The sequence below is a fragment of the Nannobrachium achirus genome, assembly GCF_963921795.1.
Source record: "Nannobrachium achirus genome assembly, chromosome: 1".
Lineage (NCBI taxonomy): Eukaryota > Metazoa > Chordata > Actinopteri > Myctophiformes > Myctophidae > Nannobrachium > Nannobrachium achirus.
Genome location: NC_137810.1, coordinates 56,587,894 through 56,605,346, shown reverse-complemented (window position 1 = coordinate 56,605,346; position 17,453 = coordinate 56,587,894). Strand labels below are relative to the sequence as shown.

At 43.8% G+C, this 17,453-nt stretch overlaps 1 protein-coding gene across 1 annotated transcript in view; it reads right to left on the bottom strand.

The window, feature by feature from the left end:
* insrb (insulin receptor b) overlaps positions 1–17,453 on the bottom strand; it is a 196,143-nt gene that overhangs the window by 122,876 nt on the left and 55,814 nt on the right.

Below are 17,453 nucleotides of genomic sequence, written 5' to 3'. Positions count from 1 at the left end.
TTCCATCTTGGGCCCTAGTAACTCAGTTCCACTTCCCCCCCCCCCCCCCCCCCCCCTTGTGACACCCATCGCTGGCACACCGCATGCCTTTAGTTCGTGCAATGTCTGGTGGAATGCAGTGGCACCACTGGAACTGGTGGTGAGCTGTTACAATACCCATGTCATGGCCTACGTAACACACAGAGAGGGTTCTCAGTTGAGCAATTAGCAGCTGCAACGTGAGACGCAGTCAGTAACGGGAGCGGGAGGGAATCGGAATGGTTATTAGTAGGGTTCGAACCATGCCAGATTTTTTTGTTCTGATTGCCAGGCCCGGTTTTGGACCGTCCTAGAGCGTTGATTACCTATGTTTTGAACATAGACTGTATAAAAGATATGGACAGAGCGAAGCCATTGGTTTCTATGCAGCGCAAATGACACATTTTGGGTCCTTGGCATGGGTGTAGCGGTGTAGCCATCATAGATTGTAAAGGCACCAGAGGATGCTATTGGCTGCCAACGGTCACGTGCAACCGCAGAGCTACATGGGAGAATGTGGTCGGAGCCTCCCGAAATACAGCACACGAAGAAGAACACAGCCGGTGTCGGTATCAGCTTAGTTGGCCACGCCCCCCGCAACTTTATCATTAATTTTAACATAAATGGGACCGTATTTTCACAAAACGCGTATCATGGTGATTGAAAGGCAATTTTTAACTAGCGATAGGAACCATAAAGTATTTATGAAAATGTTAATTAAGGTTAGAAAACGAAAGGGGAAAATGAATGGGGTCCAATGGAGAACAATTCTTTTTGCGATCGGCCGGGGGGGGAAACAGTGCAACAAGCGGGCAACCATAGGAAGTTTTAGTTCCGTATTGGAATCATTTTAAATCGGCGGAACTATGCCCCATTGTCCCTGGTTTTGAATGATATAAAAACAAGTGATTGTAGCCCTCACATCTAGAGTTGGGCTCACACCTACAACACACCACAGTTTACAGTTTAGGCATTTAGCAGATGCTTTTAATCCAAAGCAACTTTACAATAAGCAGCTAATACACATCACTATAATAAGCACAAGATAATATGTCAGTACATTAACAACAATATAACAAATGCATAGAAATATCAATCTAGAAAAAACAATAACATATGTAGACCACACACCTAATTAGTAAAAAACTTCTAAAACCTAAAATAAATGCTATCTAGCTTCATGTATGGTCATTGAGGGAAGGGGGAGTGTTACAGTAGTGCTATGGGTTTAGGTGGAGTCTGGATAGGTGAGTCTTCAAGTCCACGGTGGAAGCTAGGGAGTGAGTCTGTAGTTCTAAGTGCGACAGGGAGTTTATTCCGCAGCCCAGGAGGGCAAACTGTCTCGGACGAGTGGATTTTTGTCCTGGGGTTTTTAGCGAGGGTTCTGTCAGCATCCCTGTGTTGGCTGATCTAAGTGAACGGGTGGGGGTGTATGGGTTGATCAGGTTTTGGAGGTATGGAGGAGCCATACCTTTGGCTGCTTTGAAGGTCAGCATCAGTGTTTTGTATTCAGTGCGGGCCGCAACCGGGAGCCAGTGGAGGGAACGTTTTCTTTGCTTGCTATTTGTCATGTCCATGAATCGAATACAAAGGACTTCTGACGAAAACAAGACCGTAAAAGGACTTATTTGGGATGTTCCTTTTAGGCAGGGTGTTTTTTCTATTGTATCGACTATACTTGTACTGTTCTCCAGTTTTGTCCAATGAAATATTCAATCAATCAATCAAGTCGCTGTGTGAGTGTGAGTGTGTGTGTGTCTCCAGATTAGGGCTGTCACGATTAGGACATTTTACATGCTGATTAATTGTCACTCAAATAATTGCGATTAACGATTTAATTGTGTTTTTGTCGTGGACAATTACATTTCTGTTTGGCTTTTAGGCTTTGAAGTTGCACATGGTAGATGACTCACAGCCTAACTATACAAATAAATGACATATATTTGACAACTTTACACTTAAAAAAGAACATTGATAGTGGAAATAGCCGATCTACAAGCTAGCCGAGATAGCCAATCTACAAGATCTGCTATTTCCTCTATTTTTGACTTTCTTTTAAATATATTAACATTTTTCAACATGGAAACGATTATGACGATCATGAAAAATAATCACGATTATGTCAAATAATTGCGATTAGACGATTATGTAATAATTGTGACAGCCCTACTCCAGATGCTAGGCAGAAGCCTTGATAATGGGCCACGAGGAGTTTACGTTAGAGTGGGTCGCGATTTCTCCTCATACACACCTCTCTTTCCTTACATACATCTGAACCCCCGCGTCTTCCACTCTTAAGCTGCTCTCTCACTTTACCTAAGCTGGGTGGAGTGCTGCTTGCAGCGACACACCCCTCATTCTCTCTCACACACAGAGAGAGAGAGAGAGAGAGAGAGAGAGAGAGAGAGAGAGAGAGAGAGAGAGAGAGAGAGAGCACTCACAAACACTCAGAAAACTCCATCTTAGACAAACAAAAACACTGGAATCCACGCCTCCGCCAGCCACGCTTCGGCTGTGGACAAACAAAAGCTCCGGGGCCAATGGCGCGGCGAGAAACTCAAGACGTGCACCAATCGCAGGCCCGCACACTTCCAAAAGAGGCGGCCATCTTTAGTAACGGGAGCCAGGGCTGACAAGTTTGGTCTATCATTTTGAGGCCCAGAAATTCCTGCATGTCTGCATACCACAGTGAGCGAGGGGAGAGAGAGAGAGGGAGAGGGAGAGGGAAGAGAGGGGGGGGGGGAATGGGACAGAGAGCATAACGCAAAAGGAAAAGAGTCGCGGAGGGGGGAAAAGAGGGAGGGATGGATCGCAAAGTACAGAGGGAGGATCTCTGACATAAGGTGGAGCGACGGCAGAGTAGAAAAATAGAGAGAGAGAGAGAGACGAGCAAAAAGAGACAGACAACTACTGATCCGCGGTTTCTGATCCCACCGTTTTTAACACGTTTCTGAGGTTTTCCAGATGCAGGAAAAACCTCACGGAGAGGCAGATGATGCAACGATAAGGTCTAATTACTCCTCGAGGAGAGGAGGTCAGAGGGGCCAAAGCGTCGTCCAAAGAGGAGCAAGGGAGATGTGGAACACACGGGGGACACTATTAAAACACAATGCTTCACTATTCCACTACTGGACCAGACAAACTTCAGACAGAGAGAGAGAGAGAGAGGGGGGAAAAGAGAGACTAGAGAGTGAGCCAGGAAAATCCAGAGGCATTTTTAACAGTGGTCCTGTAACTATAAGCACTCTGGTGTTACGAGGCAGGACATGGCTGTAGTTCTGAGGGGGTTATCATAACATTCATAACAACGTTGTTGCGCACACAATGCGCAGCCTCAGTACCGGTCATCAGGAACGACAAGGAGGTGGCACAAGGTCCGGGCGAGTCACTTTACGGAGGCCTAATGTTTTTACTGCCTTCGTAGGCCTTGATATATTGAATGCTTTAATCAGTGAAAAATAGCAGATAGTGCCGCGCTGTGAGCTTGTATATCTGCTATTTTTGAAAAAGTCGTAAAAATGTGTGCAAATCTTTGAATATATGTATTTTCAAAGCGAACGTTTGTAACTCAAATTTTGCTTCTGGGGGGTCCTTGGAACTACATATTTTGAGATGGAGGTCCATGGCCAAATACATATAATTTTGGGGGTCCTTCACATGAAAAGGTTTGAGAACCACTGACATAGTAGTCTCTCAAGAACAGACCAACTGAGCTCCAGTTAAGTGAAAAGGACCTTTTCTTTGACGATGGCTATAGCCAGATCGCTGACATAGAAACGTAGGTTTTTCAAAAAGCCTTAGAAGGATTCAAAAGACACTTAAAGAATCGGGTCAAAAAAAAATCTAATTTTCACGATTCTTCAAAAATAGCAGATCTACAAGCTCGCAGCGCGGCACTCGGTGCCGCGCTGTGAGCTTGTATATCTGCTATTTTTCAATAGTTAAAGCATAAAATAACGATACACAATAATGTGTACCCGTTCTAAATGTGTAAGAGGATCAGCGAGACAACCGCATGGAGGAGAAACTCTGAGATGCCAGAGGCTTGTACTACTGTAGCTTCTTGATTTTGACAAAAACTCTATAAAAGTCTTCTATACTGCCGCGTAGTAGAATGTTGCCCGGCCTGCACAAAACCACTCTAAGTATTTATCCCCTGTGTCCCTGCCGCTGGCAAATGTCAAATGCGCCACAACTTCGGGGGAGAGACAGTGAGGGAGATGTGTGTGTGCGTTCGCGGTTCGCGCCCTCTGGAATGCACCTGCTTTGCATATTAGCGCGGCTCCGGTCAGCCAATCGGCGCACAAAAAATGTCAGATGATGTCAGTCTCCCCCCCCCCCCCCTTGACAAGACGATTCAAGAAGACACCACCATGTGAATTCATGAGATTCTTGTATCTTTTATCAGATGACAGCTAAGGTTCTTGTTAACCCATTTAGGCCTAGGATTATTGAATGCTTTAACTTTTGAAAAATAGCAGATCTACAAGCTTGTAGAGCTGCTATTTTTGAAAAGTCGTGAAAATGTGTGAAAATCTTTGAAAATATGTATTTTTAAAGCGAACGTCTGTAACCCAAATTTTGCTTCTAGGTGGTCCCTGGAACTAAATATTTTGAGATGCAGGTCCGTGGCCAAATACATATCATTTTGGGGGTCCTTCTCATGAAAGGGTTTGAGAACCACTGACATAGTAGTCTCTCAAGAACAGACCAACTGAGCTCCATTTAAGTGAAAAGGACCTTTTCTTTGACGATGGCTGGCCAGATTGCTGACATAGAAACATGGAAGGATTCAAAAGACACTTATAGAATCGGGTCAAAATTCAAAATGTTCATGTTTTTTTCAAAAATAGCAGATGTACAAGCTCACAGCACGGCACTCGGTGTGTGTGTGTGTGTGTGTGCGTGTAAGTGTGTGTGCGTGCGCGCCCTGTAGCTAAACGGCCGGCGAGAAGGCCATCTCTGTGACCACCCTTTCCTCTCGTCCCCCTCCTCTGTCACCCCTGACCTACGCAGGTCAACGCAGGGTCACATTCTCCCAATAACTGACCGTCCCACCAACACCCATTCAAGCCCAATGTCACGAGTACCACCTTAAATAGATAAGACCCTGAACATTATGGTCTCCTGGGGGGGGAGCTACCGTCAAAACAACTCCCAGACATCCAACACATTCTGTGTAGGCTGCCGTAGAGAGTGCAGATTCAGGGACAAAAGCACACATTCTGGGAAAGATGTGTGTATTCTAGGCATGTCACAATTATTACATAATAATCGTCTCATCGTGATTATTTGACATTATCGCAATTATTTTGTCATAATTATATTTTCAACTATTTTCAAAAATAGTGAAAATAGCAGATCTACAAGCTCACAACGCGTTGTGAGATTGTAGATCGGCTATTTCCACTATCAATGTTCTTTTTTAAGTATAAAGTTGTTAAATATATCAGTCATTTAATTGTGTATTCAGGTTATTATCTGCCATGTGCAACTTCAAAGCCTACAAGCCAAAGAGAAATGTAATTCAACGACAGAAACACAATTAAATGGTTAATCGCAATTATTTGAGCGACAATTAATCGTCGTGTAAAATGTCATAATCGTGACAGCTCTGGTGTGTTCGCTGTGGCTTATTGGTTCTCGGTAGAAACTCGTGATGAAGGATTTGAGCTGAAAAGCAGTCGTCTGAATGACGCTTTGAAGGCAATGCATCAAAGTCACGTCAGGTGAATTCCACCAGAATTCAAAACAATATTTGGGCTTTGTGGCCAGCTTTTTCAGTAAAAAATATATAAATATAAATTCAAATTGCAATTATTGCCTAACCGGGATGTCTTCTGGAACAGAAAATAATCTCCTATTAGAAATAAACATCAACAACAATCATGTTTTATATCGTCGTTGTTGGGTGGAAACCTCGTATCTCCAAGTTTCAAATTTGTACGTTCTTTTGCAAAGTAAAGCCCTGCTTCAGCGTACAAGGCCGTCACACAAAATGTGTGAAAACAGCAGATCTACAAGCACGGCGTTGTGTGCTTGTAGACCGGCTGTTTTCACTAGTTTAAATCATTTTTAAAAAGATAAATGCAAAACGAACGGTTTTGGACATACAAGGTTTTCACCCGACAACGACGATATGCATTTTAGTCTGGTGTCTGTTTGTCTTGTTATGTCTTGTTGAAGTATTGTTCCTATTATGTCTTATATAATAACCATTAAACCAATAAAAACTAATATATAAAAAAAAGTTATAAAGAACAACCAAAACAGCCAGGATTTTAAACGATATTTCTGCCTAATATCTACTGTACAAATGAACAGGAAAGCAATTGTTGGAAATCCCGATGGGATTGTGCATAAACGTTACATGGGAAAGACCCCTCTCTCTCTCTCTCTGTGCCGTCGCATTCCCCCGGAAGTGGGTGATGTAATGAGAGAATTCTTGAGAATTCCAAATGTCTGAGCCTTCCGACCCGGCCTCTTCATCCGAGCCGTCACACCGCCTCAAAGCCGCCGGTGAAATTCCAAGTATTTGCTGAAGCATGAGCGTCAGATGCCCCAAAATACAGTACATACCTCCCCGCCATGCTTAGGGCCTATGTTAAGCTCTTTACCAGCCCAACGCGGTGGGCTAGAGACCGCCAGAGCACGTGAGCGACCCGGTACGGGTACGCTGGGGTCCAATCTGACACTTGCGAGAGAGTTGACCTCGTGAACGCCCACATCCCGATTCTGCAGAAATGGTTTCTCACAATACAGTTGTGAACCCCTATATTGGCTATTTTTGTCAAAGCGCTTTGGTGTAGAGGGAAAGGATCCCCATTTGAAAATATTTCCTCCCCCAAAAGTATGCCGTAAGAGAAGATTATTTTTTGTTAGAAGACTTTCAAAATTGACACGTTGTGAATTTGTAGATCAGCTATTAAAAAAGATCAAACCCAATTTGAAGCGAGCAATGCATTTGAGCAGTTTATTGAATTGTGTGTGTGTGTGTGTGTGTGCGTGTGAGTTTGTGCATGCGTGCGTGCGTGTGTTTACACAGTAAGCAAACGGAAACAGGATCAGGAGGTCGATAATCTGTTATGTCCTGCCTACCAGAAATGTGTTTCTGTATCCGCTTCCGGCGGAAACAGGAAGCACTTTTTTTAGGGCACTTGGGAACCAAAAATCGACTCTCAGTAAACTCTGGTTTGGGAGGGGATGTGTAAGGGATAATGTCTGGCTCAGCGGTCATTATCGAGTGATAAAATCCCAACAGGCTGATATATATTATATATATTTTTTTAAACATTCTTGAGAGCAAAGTTTAGTTGTAAATTACACTGTTTGTATAGATGGCTTTCATGTTTAATACGGCACAAAATTCACTCAGTGCAGCAGGTGTTCTGAACCTTTGATTAGGCATCGGCCTGTTATAGAGCGGAGCGGTCTGTTATCAGGAAATAACACACCACTGATTTCAGCGATCGACCAATCAGGATCAAGCATTCAACCAAGCCGTGTAATAAAGTACTCCCCGGGCTGTCTGTGCGTCAGTCAGTCAGTCAGTCCGTCAGTCCGTCAGTCACACTGTTGCCCTGCTCATATCTCCACAACCGTTGCCCCCATCCATGCCAAATTTTGCACACACACTCCTTCACTGCCAAACTACAACTTCCAAGGACCCCCGGAGCCCCAGGGACCCCCAGGTCCCTGGGGGACCCCCAGATGTAAAAAATGACCAAATGTGCAAAAATGACCAAATGACCACCCCAACGGGGCTGCTCGCGGGGAATTCCCGGGGACCACCGACTCCTGGTGCTCCAGAACGGATGCAAAAGTGGTGGCGCCCCCAGTGGAGGACCCCCTGCCACTGCAGCGCACATAAAATGCCGTAACTCGGGCTAGGAGCGCCCGGGAGAGCCGGGGCCGGTACCTATTCGTCCGCCAAGGCAACGCGGAGACCCCAGCCCTCATTTCTCACATGGCCCTATTCTAGCGCCACCTTCAGGCCGATTTTTAAAACACATTTTTGGACACTGCTCCTACAGTTTTTGCCCTAAAATCACGAATATCACTACACAGCATGTCTACACTCATGTCATCAACATGGATCAGGAAGATTTGGGAAAAACACATTTTTGCCCTATTTGTGGAGATAAGCCACCTACGGTCGCTTATCTCCCGATTAGGGAGTCTTACTGGTAAAGTACTATAAAAAACTCAGGAAACTCGTGCTATGGCAGGGAGTGTGTTTTAACACGGACGTACGAATAACGTCACCGTGTCTGCATGCTCCGTCACAGATCATGTGACTGCGGTGACTAGTAAGGAAAATAAACAACGAGTAGCAGCAAGTGTGTAAGCAGCAGCACACAGTGTTTGTGTTGCCAACAGACAGACATGGTGATGATGATGATGATGGGACTGGGAGTGCTGAGCTGCTACTGGCTGCCATGTTGGGTCTGATGCCGTTGGTCTGACGACAGGTGAACTCTGGCAAACATGTTGACACAACATGTTGGATACTACTGGTCAACCTGCATCATTACAGCCATATGCTGTGTGTGGAGGCCTGGAGGGTGGCTGTGTGGTGCGTGTGCGTGTGTGTGTGTGTGTGTGTGTGAGAGTGGTTTACAGAATTGGGAGCGGGCAGTAGGGATGGGATGATATGAAAATGCCATATCAAGATTATTTTGACCAAAGAAATCGCGATTTACGATATTATCGTGATAATCAAAATATCCCCAACATCCAATATCCTGGGGCGAAACATTTGCCAAAAAATAGCCGATCCACAAGCTCACAACGCGTCGCGTTGCGACGCGTTGTGAGCTGGGTCCCTTACATTTTTGGTTTCCTACATTTTGTTTTTAATTATTAGCCTATTATTTCAAAACATTTTCAAGAACCATTACCAAAAAATCCATAAAGTATTCCATATATTAGAAAACAAATGTTTAAGAAGTAGTGAAAATAGCCTATCTAAAAGCTCATAACACGAAGCGACCCGTTGTGAGCTTGTAGATCTGAAAAAGACACGTCTAATTTCTCTTTCGGGTCACGGGCCAAAAGGTTTTGGAACCAGTGTGCACTAGACAATACCGCAGCGCAGTGCTCAAGTACACTAAAGTTAGCTAAACCGATCCAATTTAGGCAAGATTTTACTTCACGCCTTTCAAAACACTTGCGACGCAGATGTTAGAATTGGCTGTTAGACGACGTTCATTAAATCATCCAAAAAAAGGTTTTTCAAATATGGCTTGCTTGTTCTGGAACACTAAATGTCTGCAATTAAAATATTTCAACACATCTATGTTTTGATAGTTTTCATTTGTTTGTTTTGGTGCAAGCTTTGCAGCTACTTTGCTACTACTGAAAACAATTGAACAGAGATGATTGTTGAGGTACAAAAATGTAGGATAATGTGTCCCAGGTCAAATTTGGCCAGATTTCACCAATGAAATAAATTATCTCCACACAGCATAAATTGTAGCAGCTGAACAGTAAATTGTTGTGTGTAAATATTTTTATATGACAGCTGACTGCTGTAGATGGAGTGCAATGGGCTTAAATATACGATAATGATGAGAGTAAAAACAATGTTTTTTCAACCGACGACACGACGAGTCAAAAATTAAGGGAACACTCAGAAAACTGCCAAAACTGAACACATTTTACATCTCTTTGGCCAACATCAGGAAAATGTGTTATGAGATGTAAAAGCCATTTGGAAATGCTTACTATAATATTCAAATAACCAAATCGTATTTTAAATACAGCGGAAAAGTATTTTTTTGCAACCATGGTTCATGGTCACCCTTAAAAAAAATGCAAATGCAAAAACAAACATAAACCCCTTTGGCCCTATTTTTTTCAAACATTTTGTACTTTTACTTTTGGTACTTTAAGTACATTTTGATGCCAAAACTATCATACTTTTACTCAAGTACATTTTGAATTCCAGACTTTTACTTGTAACAAGAGTATTTCTACATTGCAGTATTGATACGTTTAGGCTATTTAAGTAAAGAATTTTAGTATTTTTTACACCACTGGAAACTGGTAAAACCCTGGTTCACTTCACAGAATGAAAAGTACGCAGCAGCAAACATTCTGACAGCCATCAGATGCTTTGATTGTCTCCCATCCCAAACTTACAGATCGGATTGAGACATTGCTACAATTCGTGTGTAAAAGGTTTGTATTTTTTTATCGATTATTTGTCTGGAGGATTTAAGGTTTTTGCAACTACCACAGTGAAATATCATGAAATGGAATGGAAATAACATCAAACTAAGTTTTGAAATATATCTGTGTCAAAGTTCACCATTCTGCACGTGCAAAAAATACGGAGAACTGCTAGTCTAACCACTTTGTTTATAATGTTTTATTGTACTATCTTTTACACACACACACACACACACACACACGCACGCACGCGCACGCACGCACGCACGCACGCACGCACGCACGCACACACGCACACACACACGCCAGCCTCCCCAGAGCCCGGTCATAGAGCGGAGCAGCAGGAAGTGTTTGGGACAAAGGGAGGAAGTAATGAGGAAGCTCTTTCTGTCAGCTCAGGCTGCAACAACCATGTAACTGCCAACACACTTTCCTGCAACACCTCCCATTAACAACAATACTAACAGCATATCTCTCTCTCTCACACACACACGCGCACACACACACACAACAGGCAGCAGGGCTACAGTTGCAAGAACGGAATCAAAAGCATCACACGCATTCATTAGGACAGCAGTTTCCTCTCGGCGCTTGCCTGTGCTAAAATGTAAGAAACATCGTTCTCTAAAGAATTATAATGAGATTAGCAGCACCTGTTCCTGCATTAACCGATATGGGAACACAATACTAAATATGCATTCAAAATGCCTCCCACGACAAAACCACACACACACACACACACACACACACACACACACACACACACACACACACACACACACACACACACACACACACACACACACACACACACACACACACACACACACACACAGGGGTGTCGCATCAAATTCTGGGCCCTGGGTACAAGGATTCACTGCGGGCCCCCCATGAATGTTCTTCATTGGGTGAGGGGGTTTAACCCATTTAGACTGGGAATTATTTTGTGCTTTAACTATCGAAAAATAGCAGATATACAAGCTCACAGCGCTGCAAGTCTTTCAATATTTTTGATTGTTTCTATGTCAGTGGTTCTCAAACATTTTCACGTGAAGGACCCCCAAAATGATATGTATTTGGCCACGGACCCCCCCCCCCCCCATCTCAAAATATTTAGTTCCAGGGAGTCAGGGACCCCCCCTGAAGCAAAATTTGAGTTACAAACGTTCACTTATAAAAAATACACACATTCAAAGATTTGCACACATTTTCATGACTTTTCAAAAAATAGCTAAAGTATAAAATAATTCCAGGCCCCCTCCACCTTGGGCCCTAGTAACTCAGTCCCACTTTTCCCCCTCCCCTTGTGACGCCCCTGCACACACACACACACACACACACACACACACACACACACACACAAGCAGCCGTGGACCGCAACGGGAGCGATGCATCATGCTCCACTATGCCGGTAGCCTCAGGAAACCCCATCCAGTCTAGTATAGTACAGTAACTAAGTACGCTATAGGCTGCTCAAATCTCTCCCAGTAGCCAATCCCCTCCCCTGCCTTCCACTGCTGAAGCAGCCGTCGCCTGCCTAGCAGTTGTCTGTGTGCGCGCTCCACTTAGCTCGGTTTGTATGCACACTACCCCTCGTCTATGAACACATACTGTATATGGATGAATAATGCAGCATAACAATATTATGGTGCAACCCCAGTGCAAAACACGTGTGTGTACAGTTTCATCCGTGTGTGCACCCGTACGTTTAACCGCTTTAGACCAGGTACGCATATCTGTGTCACCACCACTTAACCGTTATTTCATGCTTTAACTATTGAAAAATAGCAGATATACAAGCTCACAGCGCGGCACCGAGTGCCGCGCTGCGAGCTTGTAGATCTGCTATTTTTGAAAAAAATCTTGAAAATGGGTGCAAATCTTTCAATGTATATATTTATTTAAAGCAGACATTTGTAACGCAAATCCTTCTTTCTCTTGGTCCCTGGAACTAAATATTTTCAGATGGGGGGTCCGTGGTCAAATACATATAATTCTAGGGGGGTCCTTGACATGAAAAAGTTTGAGAACCACTGACAGAGAAACGTAGGGTTTTCAGAAAACTGTTAGGATCTAGAAGACTTTTTTTTCCCAGGTCTAAATAAGTTAAACGTGCATCGTGTGGGCCTGTTAACTCATACCCTGCCAAGCCCGAGGAACCCGAGAATTTTGGGATGTCCCTCCCTGCCACGCCCGAGGAACCCGAGAATGGCCGCCATTTTGAAAAAAAAAAAATTTTTTTTTCATTTTTTTTTTTTTTTTTTTTTGGACCCCAAAAACGTTAGTAGGCATGATAGCGATCGCGAAATTGCTTGTTTAACCCCCATACAACCCCCATACAACTCAGGTAGCAGACCTCCAAGCTCACAACAGTGTAAAACATAGTGGCTGCTATCTCATGAATGCCTGAACGGATTTCCATTCGGATTCTTTTGTTTGAAAGCTGTGAGCAATGTGGACACACGTGGTGCATTATCTAGGCATGGGTGTGCATGATCCGTGCACTATGAATTACATGGAAGTCTATGGAGACAGTTTGGCAGGATTGGAGTACGAAGGTATTGTTAAATGGCAGCAAATGAGTTAAGGAGCGAGAGAGAGAGAGTGAGTGTGTGTACACGCACATTTGTGTCTCTGTGTGTGTGTGTGTGTGTGTGTGTGTGTGTGTGTGTGTGTGTGTGTGTGTGTGTGTGTGTGTGTGTGTAGGGTTCTATGCAGAGCAGGCTGTGGGGAGTGCCAATCCATTGATAAGCTGGAGCAGAGAGAGAGAGGAGAGAAGAGTTTTCCAGATCCCCTGGGGGTCCGGCGTGGCGAGCACCGCCTGCTCCGCTCCCTCCCTGCTGCTGCTGCACACGGACTGCTGAATGAATGGGCCGTGCACGGAGCACAGTACAACACAGCTGAGTAGCGCATGTACTGTATGCACACACACAGTTAAGTGGAGCACAGACACAGGTAAGTAGAACACGGTAGCTTAGGGCAGTGGTTCTTAACCCATTTAGGCCTAGAATTAGAAGGATTCAAAAGACACTTATAGAATCGGGTCAAAATTCTAATGTTCACGACTTTTCAAAAATAGCAGATCTACGAGCTCGCAGCGCGGCACTCGGTGCCGCGCTGTGAGCTTGTATATCTGCTATTTTTCAATAGTTAAAGCATAAAATAATGATACACAAAATGTGTACCCGTTCTAAATGGGTTAAAGTGGATTCTAGGGACTCTGTGGGTTCCTTTAGGAGGGTCTAAATGGACTCATACAAGTCTGTAACTCTAACAGATGTTACCAAACCAAAGGGTCCATTTGGTTCCATTTGTAAACTGTCAGAGTTTAAGGGGAGAACTTGACATTTTAAAGTTTAAAAAACACTGACTGTTAGATATGATTTATGATACATAAATGTATGATTTGTGTATGAGGCTCACATGACCATAAAGGTTATATTATGAACTACTGTCTGAACTTACAGTATAGGTCCTTGTTACCCTGACCATGTTTTGGTTGTACTGTAGGTTCAGGCTAGTGGAAATATACAGAGAGCCACCCTAGTGTCTCTGTCTTCTTGTTATGATAATGGGAACGAATCAATGAGTCCCACGATCTAACTGTCATAATCTGTATTCCTTATATACTGTATGTTAACTTCCATCTTTGGAAGAGAGAATTAGCAGGCTGCCGCTATGGTATGCTCACTGTTTTGTCTCTTTGTCTGACTCTCTTCAATACAGCAATTTATTGATTGTACTTTGGCTCGTCTCCGTCTTATTTTGGTTATGGATTTATCCATAGATATCCATATTTATTTAAGTTATTAATTAATATATCCATCACTGATTTAGGGAAACACACACATCACACACACACACCCCTCTTAGTATAGCACCCGGATGCTTCCAATAGAGCTGGAAACATACATGCATACAGGCTAGGGGCGCAACAGATAAATGGAAGTAATCGATTCATAAAAAAAAAAAAACATTATTAGTTACAGAGGAATGTTATTTTGGTACAAGATAGTTGTACAGCGAAGTATGTTGCAGATTCAGATTCAGATTTCTTTATTTACCATTGTGTAATACACATAGGAATTTGCTTTGGCATACTACATTTTTGCATTCAACAGAACGCAACACACGTAGTCACCACAGCAGCCATGGGCGGCGCTATCTTGGATGCATGCATGGCTTAGGTTGTTAATCAGACTAGTCGATTTAGTTCTTTCGAGTCCAATCGTTGCTATACATTATATTAAAAGAATGAATGTAAAGAAAATTGCTTAATTGATTTGATCACAAAAGTACGCCAAGACAATGATCAATAATATAATACTAGTCCTTACCCGTTCAAAGATATGAGCTCCGAAATGATGTGCAGTGTGTGGGTTATGGGGTGTGCACTGTGCACACAGTATATGAGGGATGGAAAGTAACTTTCTGGTGCTTGCATGATAATATGTAGGAGCATCAATGTAAGAAATACCCGTTTCGTTTAAAGGCTACAGAGATACTGTGTACCGATCTACATGACAACATCTGAAAGAGGGCCAGCCAACACACACACCCCCCCCCCCCCCCCCACCCACACACACACACACACACACACACACACGCACACGCGCACACACACGCACACAGAGCTGGTTAAACATGTTGCCCCATGCTAGATGCAGAATAGATATGCCTCATGCTAGATGCAGAATAGATAGTAGTTACACCATAAAAATGCTAATATACAGCATATGATTTGTGAAAGTGACAAACGGGCTTCACAGTTATGTCAGGTGTGTTCATATGCTAATGGTGATGCGATTTCAGATCAATTGCTCCAGCCACTGAGGAGAAACGCTGTGACAGACAGACACTCAGACAGACAGACACTCACTCAGACAGACATTCGCAAAATTATAGTATAGATGTGCATCTGTATATGCACACACACACACACCCATCATCCTGCACGCACACGCGCGCGCGCACACACACACACACACACACACACACTCCTGCATGCACACACAATCCAGCAAGTTCACACGTACCATCCTACTGTACATGCGCGCGCACACACACACACACACACACACACACACACACACACACACACACACACACACACACACACACACACACACACACACACACACACACACACACACACACACACAATCCCGAATGCACACTAACATAACATCACTGTCGGGCAGAAACCTCCTATGTCCAAGTTTCAAGTGTGTATGTTTTTTCACCAAGCAAAGCCCTGCTTCACCATACAAGGCTGTTGCACAAAAGTAGTGAAAACAGCCGATCTACAAGTAGATTAGCTGTTTTCAACTATTTTAGTTCATTTTTTAAAACAATAATTTCAAAACCAAAGGTTTTGGACATACAAGGTTTCCACCCGACACAGACGACAAATGACAGGTAATTTGGATTATCTGACAAGGATGCAAACTGTCAGGAAGGAAGGCACACGCCAGAGTGTGATTACCACTCCTCCATTTTTATCTCTCCATCTCTCTCTCTCTCTCTCTCTCTCTCTCTCTCTCCCTCTCCCTCTGTTTGTTTCTCTTCCTCTCTCGCTCCCTGCTCCTCATAAGATATTCATGGTAATTCAGACACAGGCGAGCGTGCGTGCGTGTGTGCGTGGGTGGGTGTGTGCGTGCGTGCGTGCATGCATGCGGGGAAATGCTTAAACTATCACAAATGGACAGCATCAAAGCAGTGGCTGCCAGCGTCTAAAGTAATGAATGAAAGAAAGATGAGAACACACGGCATGTCATCTCTCTTTCTCTGTGTTTGAGCGAGTGCACAGGGATTAGGCCTGTCGCAATTTCTACATAATAATCGTCTAATCGCAATTATTTGACATAATCGCAGTTGTTTTGTCATAATCGTTTCCACGTTGAAAAATGTTCACGTATCTTCAAACATTTCCAAAAACAGTGGAAACAGCAGATCTACAAGCTCACAAAGCCTCGCGGCGCGACGTGTTGTGAGCATGTAGATCGGCTGTTTTCACAATTTCTGCCCCTAAATATTTGACAATTTTGACGAACTTTATGTTGGTTTGTTTGCTGTTGAGAGAGAAAACAATGTTTCACATTAAGCTAATCATTTGGGGAACCCCCCCTGGGGGTGCCGACCCACAGGCTGAGAACCACTGTTTTTAAGGCATGACGACTCCCAGCTTCAGCTGGTTGTGGAGGAACATGCACTTCCCCTGGCCTGCTTGAGTCCACCCCAACCCTGGTGTGAAGTGACACGTAACAGCTGTCCCCCTGGGGGCCCTCCCACTTCCTGTCCCAGTCTCTCACGTCGGACCCCGGGTCACGTGCCGCTGTCACACGCATACGTGTTATGAATGAACGCACGCACGCGCGCACGCACGCACGCACGCGCACACACACACACACACACACACACACACACACACACACACACACACACACACACACACACACACACACACACACACACACACACACACACACACACACACACACACACACACACACACACACACACACACACACACACAAGCCGATATTCATTTCAGGCGCACCACACAAACAAGACAAGGATTCTTAATATACCGGGATGTCAGTGGCTCCTTTCTTTTTGATTGATAGAATACTTTATCAGTCAGAAATGTAAACAGCAACAGGTAGAGTCAGACATTCAGGCAAAAAAACAAGTCCTGGGGACTTGTTTCCATTGTGGTCCTGTGTGTTCAATTCATCAACATACAGTAGCATATAAATTACACAATAATACACCAGTAAGACTGCCTAATCAGAGATAAGCCACCGTCAGGTCGCATACACAAACTTTAGAAGGCAATGGTAGCCAATCAGGAGGGAATATGGGAAATGGGACAGATCCATGTTGATGACATGACTTTAGTGATACTGATTTTAGGGCAAAATCTGTAGGAGCAGTGTCCATAAATGTGTTTTGCAAGAGTCAGCCTCATGGTGGCGGTAGAAGAGGGCCATGTGAGAAATGATCCATGCCAAAGTTTGGCATGTATCAGGGCAACGGTGGCGGAGATATGAGTAGGGCAAAAGTGTGACGTGGCGTGTCGTTAATTTAGCAAAAATATCTTTATCTACAAGCACACAACACTGTGACGTGTTGTTGTGAGCATGTCAATTTTATTTTAGCTTGTAGATCTGCTATTCTTAAATTGGTACAGTACAAATGGGGCTGTACTGTTTATGCCCAACTCCAACTGTATATTATCCACATGTCATGGTGTTGTTTCC